The following is an 18,390-nucleotide window of genomic DNA, read 5'->3' on the forward strand; positions in this document are numbered from 1 at the left end:
AGTTTCTAATGGGGTGGCAACGCGATGTAATGTACTATTACAGATCTGTTGCACTAAGAAATATCCTAAGAGGTTTATTGATTTAAAAATATAACTATGTTTACAGAGACAGTTTTCAAGTCACAAAAAACTTACGATAGCAGCAGAGATAGAGATATACGTGTACAAGTATAAGGCTGGAAACGCGCGTGTGACAATCCTGCACTTCCAAGCGTCCAGACCCCGTAGCCGAATGGCATTTCTCCGATGCCAAACGAAAGCGATACGCCGCTGGCTCTATCGCGCCAATACGCAAGCGCGATAGCCATTATAACGACTACAAATTTCCATAGTCTTTTATGTTACTACTGCCACTAAAACTAGGGATAGGGATAATATAAAAATAAGCCACAAAATATAACGAAACTAGCATAGTTTTAAAACACATTAATAACGGTAAGTTCGTTTTTTTCCACTACCTTGGGTTATAAACCCAAAGTGAAATTGTGATAATGGCGACTTTAGGGAGAGGCCTTCGTTTCTTAATGATGATGATGTATTTCAGGTACTTAAAGCCCACCTCATACTCTGTTTTAACCCTTCAATCTTTTAAGTATACATTAAATAAAACGGTTATCACCGCTGCGTTTGTCCTTATTTTACCGATAAGTTTTAGTTTAGGCGACTATGGGATATGGGTTAAATTGTGGCGTAGGCGAGAGGCTGGCAACCTGTCACTGCAATGTCACAGTTTCGTTTTCTTTCAACCCCTTATTTGCCAAGAGTGGCACTGAAGATTTAGTAATTTCATTTGTGTTCTGCCTACCCCTTTATGGGATACAGGCGTGATTGTATGTATGTAAGTTTTAAAATTCATTGATCAGATTTTTGGGCGCTTTTCGTCTATTAAGTAATAGTCTAATAGATAATTGACAACGTTTCAAAATTTTCAATGTCCCTAAATCGAAAACCATTTCGAGATATACGCCTGTAGATCAGAAAAATATATTTTTTAATATTTTTTCCTTATTTTTAGTAATAAAATTCTTAAAAATAGTTAAAAGGGGAAGTGACGTTACATAGTTGAGTCAGACTATTCAGAGCTGCCACTATAACCAAAAAAATCTTCCGGCTGGGATGTCACTCGAGTTTGACTGTGACACTTATCATCGCTAGTAGTATGGAGATTAGAGATAAGGAGCGAAAGCTTTAAGTTTCAGAAGTGCAGATATAAAACCAGGTGGCGCTGCAATTGCAGGTACATAAGGGTTTGACACGTCATTTTCGACTGTTCTACTTTGACAGATTACTCTCCTTATACTTCTACATTCCATAGCTCGTAGTTATTCAATATTGGTTGAGTTGTTTAAGCTGACTGTTAAAACTTTTTTTTAGGAATGATTTTGTCGTTTTCTTAGGTGTATGAAACAACACATGACTGTGACGTCATAAAGCTGTGTCTTGACGTTTGTAACTTACGCTCTATCTGTTCGAAGTAGTAATAAAAAGGGATTTTCGCATTAAAATAGCAGTTTTTGGGAAAAATAAAAAAATACGTGTATCTTTAAATATTGAGTTCTTTCAAACCAAACATTAAAAAGTAGTAGTCGAAAATATGAAATTTTTTCAATTCTTTACGTAAGTTAAATATGTTAAAGTTTTTAATAACCCGTGCGAAGCTTGGGCGGGTCGCTAGTACAGAATTTCCCAAAATAAAGCATTTAGGAGAAACGAAATTATGGTAATTTGATACGTGAAAGCATTATGATATTAGAGGATATTAGGGAATACATAAGTAGGTAACCCTTTTGGTCCAGTTTCTTCGCTACGTCTTTGCCTTTGGCTAGTCTGTGGCCAAGAGTAAGCCCATTTATAATAAAAAAAAAAATAGGACATTCTTACACAGATTGACTCAGGCCCACGGTAAGCTTAAGAAGGCTTGTGTTGTGGGTACTCAGACAACGATATATATAATATATAAATACTTATAGGTATACGTATAGGTTGCTGTTTTTCACAATTATTAAAATTCCTAGTAAGTATATATTTATAATTGATATCAAATAGGCTGTAAAATAAAGAGAATTAATCTCAAAGTAAAATGTGTAACCACAGTGCATAGTCTGCCATTCCCCACACAGGATTATAACTTTTGAACCTCCGTTTTGACAATTTGGCCCATATTCTTAACTAGATATTATATTTTTTAGAGACACACACAAAAGGTAAATTTTGTTATTTTATCGCGTTCGACCCGTGTGTGTCTTTAAAAAATGTGTACAAAATGCGATAACTTAAAGTGTTATAGATATTTTGTTTAAATTTACAATAAAATTATTATATTAGGACCATTTTTTTCAAAGTCCACCCCACTTTTTTTGTAACATAAGTATTTTTTACGCGATTCATACTCAGAATCTCGAGGTCTTTCGATTCTGATAGGAGAAAAAAGATGTCCCAAGATTTCCATACATTTTTCAGACCTTCCATTCCGTTACCTCCATACAAAACGTATGAAAAAAACGGAATGGTACACTTTTTTCTCCTTCTTAGGAATTGGGAGGAAACTTTGAAAAAAATAGCCCATTAGCGCCATTTGGCTGACAATCAATAAAAGGTGTAGCGCCATCTCGTCGACCTGTTTCTTGATATTATACACTTATTGTTCGAATGTGTGGTTATAAAGGGTGGTAGGGTTAGTATTTTGTAATATCACAATCTGCCAGAAATAGGCGTACAATAGGTACTCTTGACTCGCAATATGATGGTTCCGAGGTTTTTTTCTAGGGCTTAATATGTCTATATGGAGTTATACAGCGTGTAGATTCCATGACTATGCTTGGTTTAAGGCGCTGGCTAGTAAGCGCGCCAAGCGTCATCAGCGCGATACCTGTTTGACACGGGCACACTACACCTGCCAGAGTTGTGGTCGTGTGTGCCGCTCCCGTATTGGCTTACACAACCACGAAAACCGTTGTTGCCCTACCCATGTCTGTCTGTCCGTCCGTCCGTCCGTCCGTCCGTCCGCGGATAATCTCAGTAACCGTTGGCACTAGAAAGCTGAAATTTGGTACCAATATGTATATCAATCACCCCAACAAAGTGCAAAAATAAAAAATGGAAAAAAATGTTTTATTAGGGTACCCCCCCTACATGTAAAGTGGGGGCTGATTTTTTTTTTCATTCCAATTCCAACGTGTGATATATCATTGGATAGGTATTTAAAAATGAATAAGGGTTTACTAAGAATGTTTTTTGATAATATTAATATTTTCGGAAATAATCGTTCCTAAAGGAAAAAAAAGTGCGTCCCCCCCCCCCCTCTAACTTTTGAACCATATGTTTAAAAAATATGAAAAAAATCACAAAAGTACAACTTTATAAAGACTTTCTAGGAAAATTGTTTTGAACTTCATAGGTTTAGTAGTTTTTGAGAAAAATACGGAAAATTACGGAACCCTACACTGAGCGTGGCCCGACACGCTCTTGGCCGGTTTTTTTTATTTTAAATCTGACCAAGCAGCCAATGTACCAATTTAATTTGCCATGACATAAACGTCATGTCGTAATGACGTTTAGGTAGGTAGGTACGCTAATTTGATGTGGACATAATACATTGCGTGCTGAATTATTATGTATTAGGGTGGTTCAAAAAATATGTTTTTTATTTTTTCTTCTTCCCCAGGGCTTTTTTTACTCGATTTGATCCCAAATATCAGTATACAAAATTTCAGCGAGATAAAGTAGTGTTTAGGGGTCGCTATGATTTGACGATTTTTCAGTTTTCATATAAAATTTCAACATTTTGGTACACAATAGTAAAAAATCTAGAGCATATAGAAAATAGGCATTTTATCTTCGATGATAACATATTATTGGACTTTATTTTTTGTGCGATGTTGATGGACTAGGTTGAACCTGTAGCCTTAAAAGTCAACAATAAACAGTTTTTAGCCAATTTTTGTGCATTTTTTAGCATTTTGATGTCTAAAAACACCAAATGTGACTTAGTACGAACAGACACCGGAATACGAATTCCAAAATGAGTCTTGCTTGCATTGCGCCGGTCATATTTGCTGATTTTACAATTTGAAAATTTTCGACTTCCATACTAATGGGCTCCTACTTGCAAATCATCGCAACCTCTAAATGAGCCAATAAGAAGCTAATTTTTGGTACATATAAATTTTTGATCACAATGAAACAAGAAAAAACCTGTGGAGCGAAAATAAAAAACCTTTTTTTTTCACCCTATTATGTATGAAAAAAATGTCTCATCTATTAAAAAAAAAACATGTACAGTCACCGGCAAAAACATGTAATGATTTCTGTACCTTGTCGCTTTTAATCGTTTGACAATTTCGTATGACATTTCAAACAAGACGTTAATATGACTAGGTACAAAAATCATCACTTATTTATGCTGGTGACTGTAATTAGGCTCCTTAGGTCCGATACTAATCATCATCATCCTCCTTGCGTTATCCCGGCATAGGCACTAGTTTTTACGGATAACTAGACCTTATTGGAATTAGTCCGGTTTCCTCACGATGTTTTCCTTCACCGAAAAGCAACTGGCAAATATCAAACGACATTTCGCACATAAGTTCCGAAAAACTTATTGGTGCGAGCCGGGATCCGACACTAATCGTTATTAAGATATTCACCGGTATGAAATACACACGCTGTATATGTCTTTATTGATATTAGGTATAATACGGCCGTTCCTTATGTACGAAAAGGTAATTAGAATCGCCATAAATGCGAGTGGTCAACTTCAATATTTAGATGAGATTGGATATTTCGATTGAATTGCGAAATGAAAGTGGAGTGGTCATTAGGAGTGTTCCCTGGACGATGGAAGGGACTTTGGGGGACACATTCTGAAATTTATTAATATTTTAGAAGAAAATTTACGACACAGCGCAAAGTTCCAAAAAGTTATTTTATTTTACAAGGCGGCAAAGTTGTTCCACTCGTGCCAATATTGATACTAGAGCAAGCGAAAGATTCTAATATTTAAAAACCGCGAGTGCAGCGAAATCTTGATCGTTGCGAGGAAGTCAAGGCACGAGGGTTAAGCAAACTTTTCCACCGAGTGAAACACAAAATATTTCGCCACCAACACGAATATTACTAACTAAACGTCAAACTACGAGTACTAATATATATGTGTAAATTCTAGATGATTCTACCAACTAGCTTAAGACATCAAGTTAAAACTTGTATGAATGACTTCGCTCTTTTATGGATAAAATGAAATTGTACTATACGTTTTCGAAGAATCAAGAGAGCCTTTAGATTTTTATGAGAAAAACATTGTGTTGTGCCGTGCCGTGACCACGGCCGTGCAACTTGGCCGAAACGTCACAAAAAAGGTAAAATAGTGTTATTTAAGTATTTTTGCAGCCTTCAAAGAGTTATCGCGGGTACTAGAATCATATTAATCATCCTCCTTGCGTTATCCGCCACGGCATCTACTAGAATCATATTGAAATTAAATTTCGATTCGATTGAGATAAGCAGAATATAGACCCTCAGCAATTTAAATAGGATTATTTTAATTGTAAATTCAAGTGGATGAATTCGGGATGAATAAATTTGTTTGAAGAGTTTTATGGGCAATAAATGCAAAAATTTCTTGAAAAACAAACGTAATGATTTGATCATTTTGACCGGATATAAGATTTAAATAAGGAAATTATTGGAATTATGGAGAGAAGGTTAGCTTTTAACTTAGAAATATAATAATAAATATACGAAGGGATGTGACGACCCCATCGCCCACTGGTTTTACCAGTGCAATCAGTCAACGCGGGGCAGCTTGTGGCGAGCTGTTGGGGAACAGCGACCCCACGTACCCGAGTGCTCCTGGGGAGTTCTGTTACCCGTAAGGCGGGTGGGTGGGATAGGACTCTCTACTTCTGGCTTGCCTTGGCTGGCCGTCCAGGGTGGAGTCGTTAGGGCTACATGCTCCAGGGGTGGAAGTGAAAATTTGCATAAGACGCGAGTTGGTACAGTGGATTGAAAGCGGTGTACACCTCTCGACACCCTTGAGTTCTCACACCGGTGTTGCCCTTGAGCCATCTTGGATGTCGCTTTTTGTGGGGGCCCATCTTGTGAAGACGAGTCGCCGTCTGCCGGAAATAAAATTGGATACCGTTTTATTAGGCAGGCGTCCGATTATTTATCCCATAGCCCAGTATTTAGTCCATCACTTTCATCCAATAGCCCAGTTCATTTTAGATTCCATTAACTGTTAAATAGTCCTTACACCCTGGCGGATGCTGCCTCTGCGTGTGTCCCATGATACGGGCAAAGGCAACATCCGCTCGGTATACCCCTTACATTTCATTAAAGTGTTAAAAGGGCCTCTATGCGTTGGCTTCGGCCCCGCGCACGCCTCCCAAAGGTCCGGAACACCATTATTCCGTGATGGGAAAGACATAAAAAAAATATACGAATAAGGACTGTTAATATCTTATACGTATACTATGCACCACATCGACAAATTTGAACATAGTTCCAAGTTCTTTTTAGGGTTCCGTAGTCAACTAGGAATCCTTATAGTTTCGCCATGTCTGTCTGTCCGTCCGTCCGTCCGTCCGCGGATAATCTCAGTAACCGGTAGCAATAGAAAGCTGAAATGTGGTACCAATATGTATATCAATCACGCCAACAAAGTGCAAAAATAAAAAATGGAAAAAAATGTTTTATTAGGGTACCCCCCCTACATATAAAGTGGGGGCTGATATATTTAAAAATGAATAAGGGTTTACTAAGATCGTTTTTTGATAATATTAATATTTTTGGAAATAACCGCTCCTAAAGGAAAAAAAATGCGTCCGTCTAACATTTGAACCATATGTTTAAAAAATATGAAAAAAATCACAAAAGTAGAACTTTATAAAGACTTTCTAGGAAAATTGTTTTGAACTTGATAGGTTCAGTAGTTTTTGAGAAAAATACGGAAAACTACGGAACCCTACACTGAGCGTGGCCCGACACGCTCTTGGACGGTTTTATTGTTCTGTCAGTGCTCACATCTTTCACTTTTCTCGCCCTTTGCCTTTTTTTTAAATGGTTTCCCACTATTAAGGCTTCCTCGCATTTACGAGCAATTTTATAAAGGCAAAACATAAAACATCATTTATTATGGGGATATGATGTTGGAACCTAACAATCATAGGTCCATATTAACATGTCGGGGCTACGTAATTACATAAACCCGTATGTAGCAAATAGTCGTAGCGCCGCGTACCCGGTTTCGTTATTTAACTATCAAATATGGTACTGTTATATGTGTATTTATATAATATATATATTTTATTTATATATTTATGCATATAGTTATCTGATGTATGTACGTTTATATATGTTTATATATTTTATATTTTTAGTCTTTATTGTTCAATAAGTTTATTTCTTCGAATTTGCTGATACCTACTGACATAATGTAAATTTATCAATTTCCGCTACCTTAAGGTTGTCTGGAAGATAAGATAGGTAGCAATAAGACCGCCTGTTGTTTACCTTTGTTCGTGTTGCTTCCTTGTTTTGTATTGTTGTATTTTATCAAGGTGTGCAATAAAGAGTATTTGTATTGTATTGTATCAACAGTACATTTAGCGTAATATAGTCCGCATCGTCGCCTTAACCAACGAACCATGCCGTTAATGTGCTTATCTCCACATGTACTTATTAGTAAATTACGTGACAATGCAATATTATGGTATCATGGAGCTGATCTGATGATGGAGCAAAAAGGGTTTTTTTGCTCCATGAATAGAGTAATGTGATACGACATTTCATTACATTACCTACTGAGTAAGAGGAACTCAGTAATGTAATGAAATGTCGTATCTCCATCGGGTAAGGGGTTTTAGAAACGTATCGGAGAGCAGTACATATACATGACTGTTGAAAGGTAAGTACAGTGGGCGATAAAAGCTTGAGCCTGTGCCAAAAATGATTTGTTTTGCGAAAAAACTTATTAACATTGTACTCGTTTCATTCGTTGGTTACTTGTGGACATTTCGCCAATTTAAACTTTATTAATGAAATTCAGTCAAGTGAAAAAAATATGTATCGAAAAATTGTCTTATAAATTTAATACATATAGTACAGTCGCCACCTGGGCCTTTTTTTTTGCAAAGTTCAAATTTGGAATTTTTATGTCGTTTCCACTCAAAATCGCCAGCTTTTTCAATCCTAATAGGAGAAAGTGTCCCAAGGCTTTTTTCCCATTCCATTACCATTTTTTCATACATTTTGTATGGCGGGAATGGAAGGTTTGAAAAATGTATGGAAATCTTGGGATATTTTTTTCTCCTATCGAAAGACCTAGCGATTTTGAGTATGAATCGCCTAAAAAACACCCATGTTACAAAAAAAAGTGGGGTGGACAACTTAAAAAAAAATGGCCCATACATACATAATATTTGTTTAACCTCCTTTTGTATTAAAAAAGCCTGTTTTTCTCTATGAGGCGCAAATGAAGCTTGGATCCACGATTCTTCAAGCAAATTCAAGCAAAGTTACCAAAAACGGCAGGTTCAGGTTTAACCAAAGAAAAGTCTAACCAAACAGGCGAGTAGATAGAACAAAAAAATGGCCCATCTGATACTTGTTTCACAACGATATATCAGAGCGACTGTACAACGCTATTATTAAGCTAGATTAATATGCTAAGGAACATTTTTGAATAAAATCTACAAAGACATATATTTAAATTAGACTGTTGAAAAGCGATTCCAACTCGTGAATCGAGAATTAATCAAGAAACCATTTATCGTTCAAATTGGATTTACCGTTAATTACAGGACAGTAATAGCGCCTCGTATTTGGCTAAGGATTAATTGTATAATCCTTCGGGAGATAAGCACATTAACGGCATGGTTCGTTGGTTAAGGCGACGATGCGGACTATATTACGCTAAATGTACTGTTGATACAATACAATACAAATACTCTTTATTGCACACCTTGATAAAATACAACAATACAAAACAAGGAAGCAACACGAACAAAGGTAAACAACAGGCGGTCTTATTGCTACCTATCTTATCTTCCAGACAACCTTAAGGTAGCGGAAATTGATAAATTTACATTATGTCAGTAGGTATCAGCAAATTCGAAGAAATAAACTTATTGAACAATAAAGACTAAAAATATAAAATATAAATAAAATATATAATTATATAAATACACATATATATGTATAATATGTGTATTTATATATTTTATTTATATTTTATATTTTTAGTCTTTATTGTTCAATAAGTTTATTTCTTCGAATTTGCTGATACCTACTGACATAATGTAAATTTATCAATTTCCGCTACCTTAAGGTTGTCTGGAAGATAAGATAGGTAGCAATAAGACCGCCTGTTGTTTACCTTTGTTCGTGTTGCTTCCTTGTTTTGTATTGTTGTATTTTATCAAGGTGTGCAATAAAGAGTATTTGTATTGTATTGTATCAACAGTACATTTAGCGTAATATAGTCCGCATCGTCGCCTTAACCAACGAACCATGCCGTTAATGTGCTTATCTCCCGAAGGATTATACAATTAATCCTTAGCCAAATACGAGGCGCTATTACTGTCCTGTAATTAACGGTAAATCCAATTTGAACGATAAATGGTTTCTTGATTAATTCTCGATTCACGAGTTGGAATCGCTTTTCAACAGTCTAATTTAAATATATGTCTTTGTAGATTTTATTCAAAAATGTTCCTTAGCATATTAATCTAGCTTAATAATAGCGTTGTACAGTCGCTCTGATATATCGTTGTGAAACAAGTATCAGATGGGCCATTTTTTTGTTCTATCTACTCGCCTGTTTGGTTAGACTTTTCTTTGGTTAAACCTGAACCTGCCGTTTTTGGTAACTTTGCTTGAATTTGCTTGAAGAATCGTGGATCCAAGCTTCATTTGCGCCTCATAGAGAAAAACAGGCTTTTTTTAATACAAAAGGAGGTTAAACAAATATTATGTATGTATGGGCCATTTTTTTTTAAGTTGTCCACCCCACTTTTTTTTGTAACATGGGTGTTTTTTAGGCGATTCATACTCAAAATCGCTAGGTCTTTCGATAGGAGAAAAAAATATCCCAAGATTTCCATACATTTTTCAAACCTTCCATTCCCGCCATACAAAATGTATGAAAAAATGGTAATGGAATGGGAAAAAAGCCTTGGGACACTTTCTCCTATTAGGATTGAAAAAGCTGGCGATTTTGAGTGGAAACGACATAAAAATTCCAAATTTGAACTTTGCAAAAAAAAAGGCCCAGGTGGCGACTGTACTATATGTATTAAATTTATAAGACAATTTTTCGATACATATTTTTTTCACTTGACTGAATTTCATTAATAAAGTTTAAATTGGCGAAATGTCCACAAGTAACCAACGAATGAAACGAGTACAATGTTAATAAGTTTTTTCGCAAAAAAAAAAAAAAACAAATCATTTTTGGCACAGGCTCAAGCTTTTATCGCCCACTGTACTTACCTTTCAACAGTCATGTATATGTACTGCTCTCCGATACGTTTCTAAAACCCCTTACCCGATGGAGATACGACATTTCATTACATTACTGAGTTCCTCTTACTCAGTAGGTAATGTAATGAAATGTCGTATCACATTACTCTATTCATGGAGCAAAAAAACCCTTTTTGCTCCATCATCAGATCAGCTCCATGATACCATAATATTGCATTGTCACGTAATTTACTAATAAGTACATGTGTGTGCAAAATAAACGAGTGTACAAGTTTCTTATGGGTCGGCATCGCGCATGTGACACCCCTTGAGTTGCAGGCGTCCATAGGTTACGGTGACCGCTTTCCATCAGGCGGGCCGTATACCTGTTTGCCACCGACGTGGTATAAAAAAAAATCAGCTCAATCGGTTAAAGATATATTATCTGCTTCAAAATTAAGTCGCAAGATTTCACATACATTGCAAGTTGAATAAATACTTGTAACTAACCACAAAATTAAAATTTTGAAAAAACCCCCACGATAGTAGACCAATTTTCATGAAACATGGCTAAGAACAATCCCGACTAACTAAGCTTTCAGACAAAAAAAACTGAATCTAAATCCGTTTGGGAGCTACGATGCCACAGACAGAGACACACACGGACAGACAGACAAACAGACATACAGACAGACAGACACGTCAAACTTATAACACCCCGTCGTTTTTGCGTCGGGGGTTAAAAATAGACAAAGACGACATCCGCATATTTTACCCCAACGGTTAAAACCTCCATTTCAAAATTTTTCTGGAAATAAAAAAAGAAAACAACGCACCATAGACAATGCCTACAGTGGACCAAGAGCCCAGAGCGGCCAGACCTTCCTCATTTTCTCAAAAATGAAACTTAGGGATAATGTAGTTCGTATCGACGCTTAATGTCTGCATATTACCTAGCTCGGCCCGTCGGTCATTTTTTTGCTATAAGATTTTTTTTAAAACATTACATTTTCATAAATTCTCAAAGCTGATTTTTATATATGAATGAATGAATGAATATTTTTATTTCGTGTAACCATGGACACATATGTTATTAGTAGGACTTACAAACTAAAGGGTTATTTAAAACAACACAACACACATCAACTCAACACTGGACTTGACGGCAATGTACAATTTACGAAATATCATAGATTTTCCTACAAGAATAGATGGCACGTCTCAGACTTCAATTGACTGTCTTATCACAAACATCCATAGTGATGTCTTAACAGTAAAATCCTTGTTGACTGACATATCTGATCATGATGCTCAATTAGCACAATTTAAAATCCGAGAACGTTGCAACCCCGAATATGTGTATATCGAAAGTCGTGCCCAAACTACTGAAAATATCGCTAGGATGTGTGAAGCTGTGATGTCACATGACTGGAATGAAACATTCTCCTCATGTGATCCCACAACTTTTGAATACTTTATGCGAAAAATAATATACAACTTCAATCTATATATGCCTATCAAAATCACTAAAAAGAAATATGCTAATAAAATACCCTGGATAAATGAAACTATATTCAATATACAACAAGACATAAATGATCTACATTTGCTCAATAGGCAATTTCCAAATATAAGTGTTGAGGATAATTTAAAGTTCAAAAAACACGAAATGCAGGCAACGTTACTGGACTCTAAAAAGAAGCACACTGAGGAACGCTTAGCTAACTCAAATAATCCTAAAAGAGAGATATGGAAGATAATAAAAGAAGAATGTAATAATTTCATACATGAATATAACTGGAACCTTATAGACGTAGACACTAATCAAGTTATTCACTACACTAAGGTACCAGATTTTATAAATCTCTTCTTTGTTAAAATAGGGAATGATTTAGCCATAAATAATAAACCGAATGAAAATGAAGCAATTAAACTGTTGACATTCAACTATACTAATATACAGAATCCATTCAAGTTTTCCAAAATCAGTCCGGAATGCTTAATGAAATTGGCAAAAAATAAAATATCAAAATCAAATACCAAAGACATATATGACATTTCAGGAAAATTGCTTTTTGACATAATGACTGCTTTATCCGACCATTTAACATACCTAATTAATAATATCTTATGCTCGAATATTTATCCAGAATCACTTAAGAAATCTCGTTTGTGTCCCATATATAAAGGTAAAGGTGCCAAAACAGACGTTGGTAACTACAGACCCATAACTATTGTACCTACATTATCAAAGCTGATTGAATCAATAATGTCAAATGATATAATTAGACACGTAGAAATAAATAATGCCCTGTCAGATGCACAATATGCATATAGACCTGGTCGTTCTACCATTTCAGCAACGCACAGGTTCATGGAGAGTGTTGTTCAATCCTTGGAAAACAAAAAGAGAGTAGTTGGTATTTTCCTAGATTTATCCAAGGCCTTTGATTCTGTAAACCATTCCTTGCTGCTGGCTAAACTGCAAGCTTATGGTGTGCGTGGTCAAAGTGCTGAACTACTAAAATCATATTTATCAAATAGGGAACAGACGGTAGAAATTAAAGTTAATGGAAAACGTTACAGATCTGAACCACAACAAATGTCAACAGGAGTCCCGCAAGGCTCATCGTTAGGAAATGTGTTATTTTCTATATTTTTGAATGACCTCGCTAGCTTAGATATTGACGCTGAAATAATTCAATATGCTGATGACACAACTATAATTGTTAATGCAGAACCTGACGAAAATTTAGTTCTTAAAATAAGTGTAATTTTATCAAAATTGGAAACCTGGTTTAAAGCGAATGGTCTTAAATTAAATTCTGACAAGACACACATAATGAAATTTAGTACATGGCAAAAAGAATCTGATACGATTGAAGTGATTACCTCTAAGGGTGCAATCCAGAGTGTCCAAAACGTAAAGCTATTAGGGTTTGACATAGATCCTAGTTTTTCGTGGAAGATGCATATTAATTCGGTCTGTGGTAAATTAGCAAAAGGTGTATATATTCTTAAGCAGTTAAGACCACTTATCTCGAATAATAATCTTAAGGAAGCTTATTACGCCTATGTCAACTCAAGCATCTCCTACGGAATTATATTGTGGGGAAACGCAACAGATTTCGAGCGAGTTCTTAAAATGCAGAAACGTGCCGTTAGGATCTTAGCTAATGCAAAGTATAGAGATAGTTGTAGGGACCACTTTAAAAATCTAGGAATTCTGACATCCGTATCAATATATATCTATGAGGTATTATTATATGTGAGAAGAAACCAAAGTGAATTTGTATGTACTAAGGATATAAGTGCACGCCCAACAAGATATCCAGATGATCTGAGACCAGTAAAATGTAGATTAAATATTACAAAAAAATGTCCTAAGATAATGGCTCAGAAATTATATAATAAGCTACCAAAACGAACTAAAGCCGAAACTAATGTCAACACTTTCAGTCGCCAAGTAAAGAAATTGCTACTAGATAAAACATTGTACAGCATAAAGGAATACTTAAATAATGAATACTAATGCCACTGCAAAAATGTTTAAATTATGTCACATTGATTATATTGTAATTGCAAATAAATAATGTCTATTGTATGTATTAATAATAATAATCTTGTTAATTATCAAATATTTAATAATTCTATATTTCTGACGATCTTAATATGTACTCATTTTTATATTCGTTTGTAATAAAAACATGTAATACTTATTAAGAAATAAATGAATCTGAATCTGAATCTGAATCATTGGGGAATGCAATCCCTCGCAGTGCGCTAAATAGGGACAGTCAACCCTGTCCGCTATCATTTGTAGGATGCTGTTGGAGCTGACGCGCACCCTGCGCACCAGGGATGCTGCACGCGCACGCAATATATGTGTTATACTGTTAGGAATTGATAATCATCATTTCCTAACCATTTGCGCCGGCCGTAGCTTGAGAATTTAGGGTAAGTTACAGAGACTTTCAAGCATCTGGTAAAAGTAACGGCCGGCCGGCGCAAATGGTCAGGAAATGATGATTATCAAATCCTTACAGTCTTTTCTATTATATATATAAAAATCAGCCTTGAGAATTTAAGGAAAGGAAAGTTAGTGTTTTTTTTAAAAGCCTTTTAACAAAAAATGGCCGACGGGCCGAACTAGGTAATATGCAGACATTAAACGTGTATACGAACTCTAAATTATCCTAAGGTTTCATCCTTGAGAAAATGAGGAAGGTCTGACGGTTCTGGGCTCTTAGTCCAAGAGCTCATAGCGTGCGGTGCGGTGGCGTGGACTACGTTTTGTTTTTCCGCACCGCTCCGCATATCGCTCCCGCTCCGCTACACGCACCGCTGAACGCTCCGCTTCAGCGGGTACGCCTCGGTCACGGTGCAGTTTGAATAAACATCGATGTTTATAAGCGAGAGAATAGCACAGACATACCACGGTAAGTTGGCTGTGGTTTTTATTTAACCCCCGACGCAAAAACGGAGGGGTGTTAAAAGTTTGACGTGTCTGTCTGTCTGTCTGTCTGTCCGTCTGTCTGTCTGCCTGTCTGTCTGTCTGTTTGTCGGTTTGTCTGTCTGTCTGTATGTGTGTCTGTCTGTGGCATCGTAGCTCCCGAACTGATGAACCGATTTCGATTTAGTTTTTTGTCTGAAAGCTGAGTTAGTCGGGTGTGTTCTTAGCCATGTTTCATGAAAATCGGTCTACAATGTTGCAGTCGGGGGTTTTTCAAATTTTTAATTTTGTGGTTATGACTAGTTTTGATAGCCTCGCATGTGCAACTGTTATTTTCAATGTATGTTTTCTACGAAATTATGATATTTACTTAACTGTTGCTATCAAAATCGTTGCCAACTCAAAGTGGCCTTAAATCTACAAGAAATGGTTTTATAACGGAATAGACTAACCACCACTAATAATTAAACTCATATTTAGAGGTATAACCGTTTTTAGGGTTCCGTAGTCAACTAGGAACCCTTATAGTTTCGCCATGTCTGTCTGTCCGTCCGTCCGTCCGTCCGTCCGTCCGCGGATAATCTCAGTAACCGTTAGCACTAGAAAGCTGAAATTTGGTACATTGGTACCAATCACGCCAACAAAGTGCAAAAATAAAAAATGGAAAAAAATGTTTTATTAGGGTACCCCCCCTACATGTAAAGTGGGGGCTGATATTTTTTTAAATTCCAACCCCAACGTGTGATATATTGTTGGATAGGTATTGAAAAATGAATAAGGGTTTACTAAGATCGTTTTTTGATGATATTAATATTTTCGGAAATAATCGCTCCTAAAGGAAAAAAAAGTGCGTCCCCCCCCCTCTAACTTTTGAACCATATGTTTAAAAAATATGAAAAAAATCACAAAAGTAGAACTTTATAAAGACTTTCTAGGAAAATTGTTTTGAACTTGATGGGTTTAGTAGTTTTTGAGAAAAATACGAAAAACTACGGAACCCTACACTGAGCGTGGCCCGACACGCTCTTGGCCGGTTTTTTGAGACTTGTTTTATTTGCTATGCAATTGGATATTGAATATTGGCTTGGACATTTTTTAACATACAAACTGATCTTTATAAGTGTTTTAGATCGCTTATTTTTAATTACTTACTTAACTATGATATTAAGCTACATGTAGGTACTTACAGATAGAATAGATACATAGCGATGTAAACTAGAGTTAAAATGCGTTTTTGCCCCGAGAAGATGTAATTAATTGTCTCTGAATCTAAGCCAAATCCATATATTTCGTAATGACATTATAGTTTCTAAATGGGGTCAGGAATACATTGTTAAAATCTTTCGGGTCATTCAGGCCCACGGTGTACATTTACCCAAAACGACAAAATTACATTTAAATTATTATTATTACTCATTTATACCCAATGTAAATTTCGATTTCCGTGTGGAAGTGTGACGTGTTAAGAATTTCACCATCCCCTTTCTTCATAAAAAAAAACTGTTTCTCAGTCAGTTACGTTAACACACGTGAACAAAAACATCTGAAGACGCTTCTATGCTCTAGTCGTGTTCAAATATTTACGTTCGTATGTGTTTACATATAAATGAACACACTGCACATTCAGCGAAACGAATAATACCGCATAATTGATGATTCTCCAAGCCACATTAAACCTCTTATTCCAAGATTTTTTCCAAACAAATGCGTACATCTCCACGAAAATGAACCTTACGATATTAACCGCTTGGATCTAAAAGTGTCCTACATGTATTGAAACTTCGCTTGTAATAGCTTAAGCTCTTATATCGCTAAGGTTCCTTTTTATATGGCAGTATACAAAAGACAAGCGGAAAACGTATTATGGTACCTATGTCTTTTTTACTTTTACTCGTACCTGATGTTTTTTCAGTGCTTGATTTATAGTTTTTTTTTTTTTTTTAATTATGTGGGTGTCTTGTCCTAACTTTTTCACGATTGCAGAAAAACTTACGAAAAGCCTTTATTGCAGTTAATTAATGAATTGTATTATGTTCACCTGGTAAAAATCGGCCTAGCCAATAGTGACCCTACCCGCCAAGCAGATGGTCTTGGATTAAAATGAAAGTTATTTTGTCACCTGCATAGAACCAATAGCTTAGTATTTGCTCAGTTTGGGGCTATCTAGGTTGATCTGTGTAAGGTGTCCCTCAATACTTGCTCTTTTTACAAGCTTTTATTCAATTTGACCCACTTCCCGGTTTCCGATTGAGCTGAAGTTTTGCACACATATGTAAATCACGTGACAATGAAATATTACGGTATCATTGAGCTGATCTGATGATGGAGCAGAGAGGTGGGTATAGGAACTCGGTTATGAAACGTCGTATCCCCATCGAGTAAGGGGTTTTCAGAATCGTCTCGGAGAACATTAAATAGATGACTGTTGAAAGAAAGGTACAGTTGGTGATAAAAGTTTGTGGCAAAAATGATTTGTTTTGAAAAAAAAATACTTATTTCCTATTTCTTTGCTTGTTTTTATACTTGTTTTTATAACTAGCTTGAACCTAAAACAAGCTAAATAATAAATATTCAGGCATTTAAGGTATTTGTTACCAAGGATTCTAACAGAATCTTCTCGACGTACCTACAAATATCGCAATGCAGACATGTTGTGCGAAGAAGCTCTCCATCACCCGTTACGCCAACCAGACGCTTCAGCAAAAAACTTGTGGGACCCCACAGACCTAACTTGTGCGCGCTGGGACCTCACAGACCTAAAGTTACAATGTATTTCTATGCTTAGTTGTAGTCTCTAGATAATAAAGAAAGTTTGTTTAATACTACATTTAATTTTATCTAAATGAAAAAATATTTTATAATAACGTGCGACTTTCGTTCCGGAGGTCGCGGGTTCGTACCAACGAGTTTTTCAATAATTATGTATGTGCGAAATGTCATTTGATATTTGACAGACGCTTTTAGCTGAAGGAAAACATGGTGAGGAAACCGGACTAATTCGAATAAGGCCCAGTTACCCTTTGGGTTGGAAGGTCAGATGGCAGTCGCTTTCGTAAAACTAGTGCCTACGCCAAATCTTGGGATTAGTTTTCACAGCGGACTCCAGGCTCCCATGAGCCGCGGCAAATCCCGGGAGAACGCAAGAAGGATAATGATGATGATGAAAACATCTTTTATAACAAGGTACTTGCTATCGAGGTTCTTAATTTTTTTTTTGCGCTTTTGCACTAAACTTCTACGATAGCCTTTAATCTTTAGTCCTTTGGGGAGAGACGTTTAATTATCTAAGATAAAACATTACAAAAAGCCGGATAAAAATATAAATACGTATAGCTTAGAAATTCTACTTTAATATTTTGGAAAACTCACCTAAACAGGTAGCGGATGGGACACATTTCTAGTAGAACCGATGGCCGCCGGAGCAAAGTTTAAAAGGCTCGTATGTCAAAGGAAGAGATCCGACCAAAATTACATTC

This window comes from Leguminivora glycinivorella, chromosome 17 (genome assembly GCF_023078275.1).
Source record: "Leguminivora glycinivorella isolate SPB_JAAS2020 chromosome 17, LegGlyc_1.1, whole genome shotgun sequence".
Lineage (NCBI taxonomy): Eukaryota > Metazoa > Arthropoda > Insecta > Lepidoptera > Tortricidae > Leguminivora > Leguminivora glycinivorella.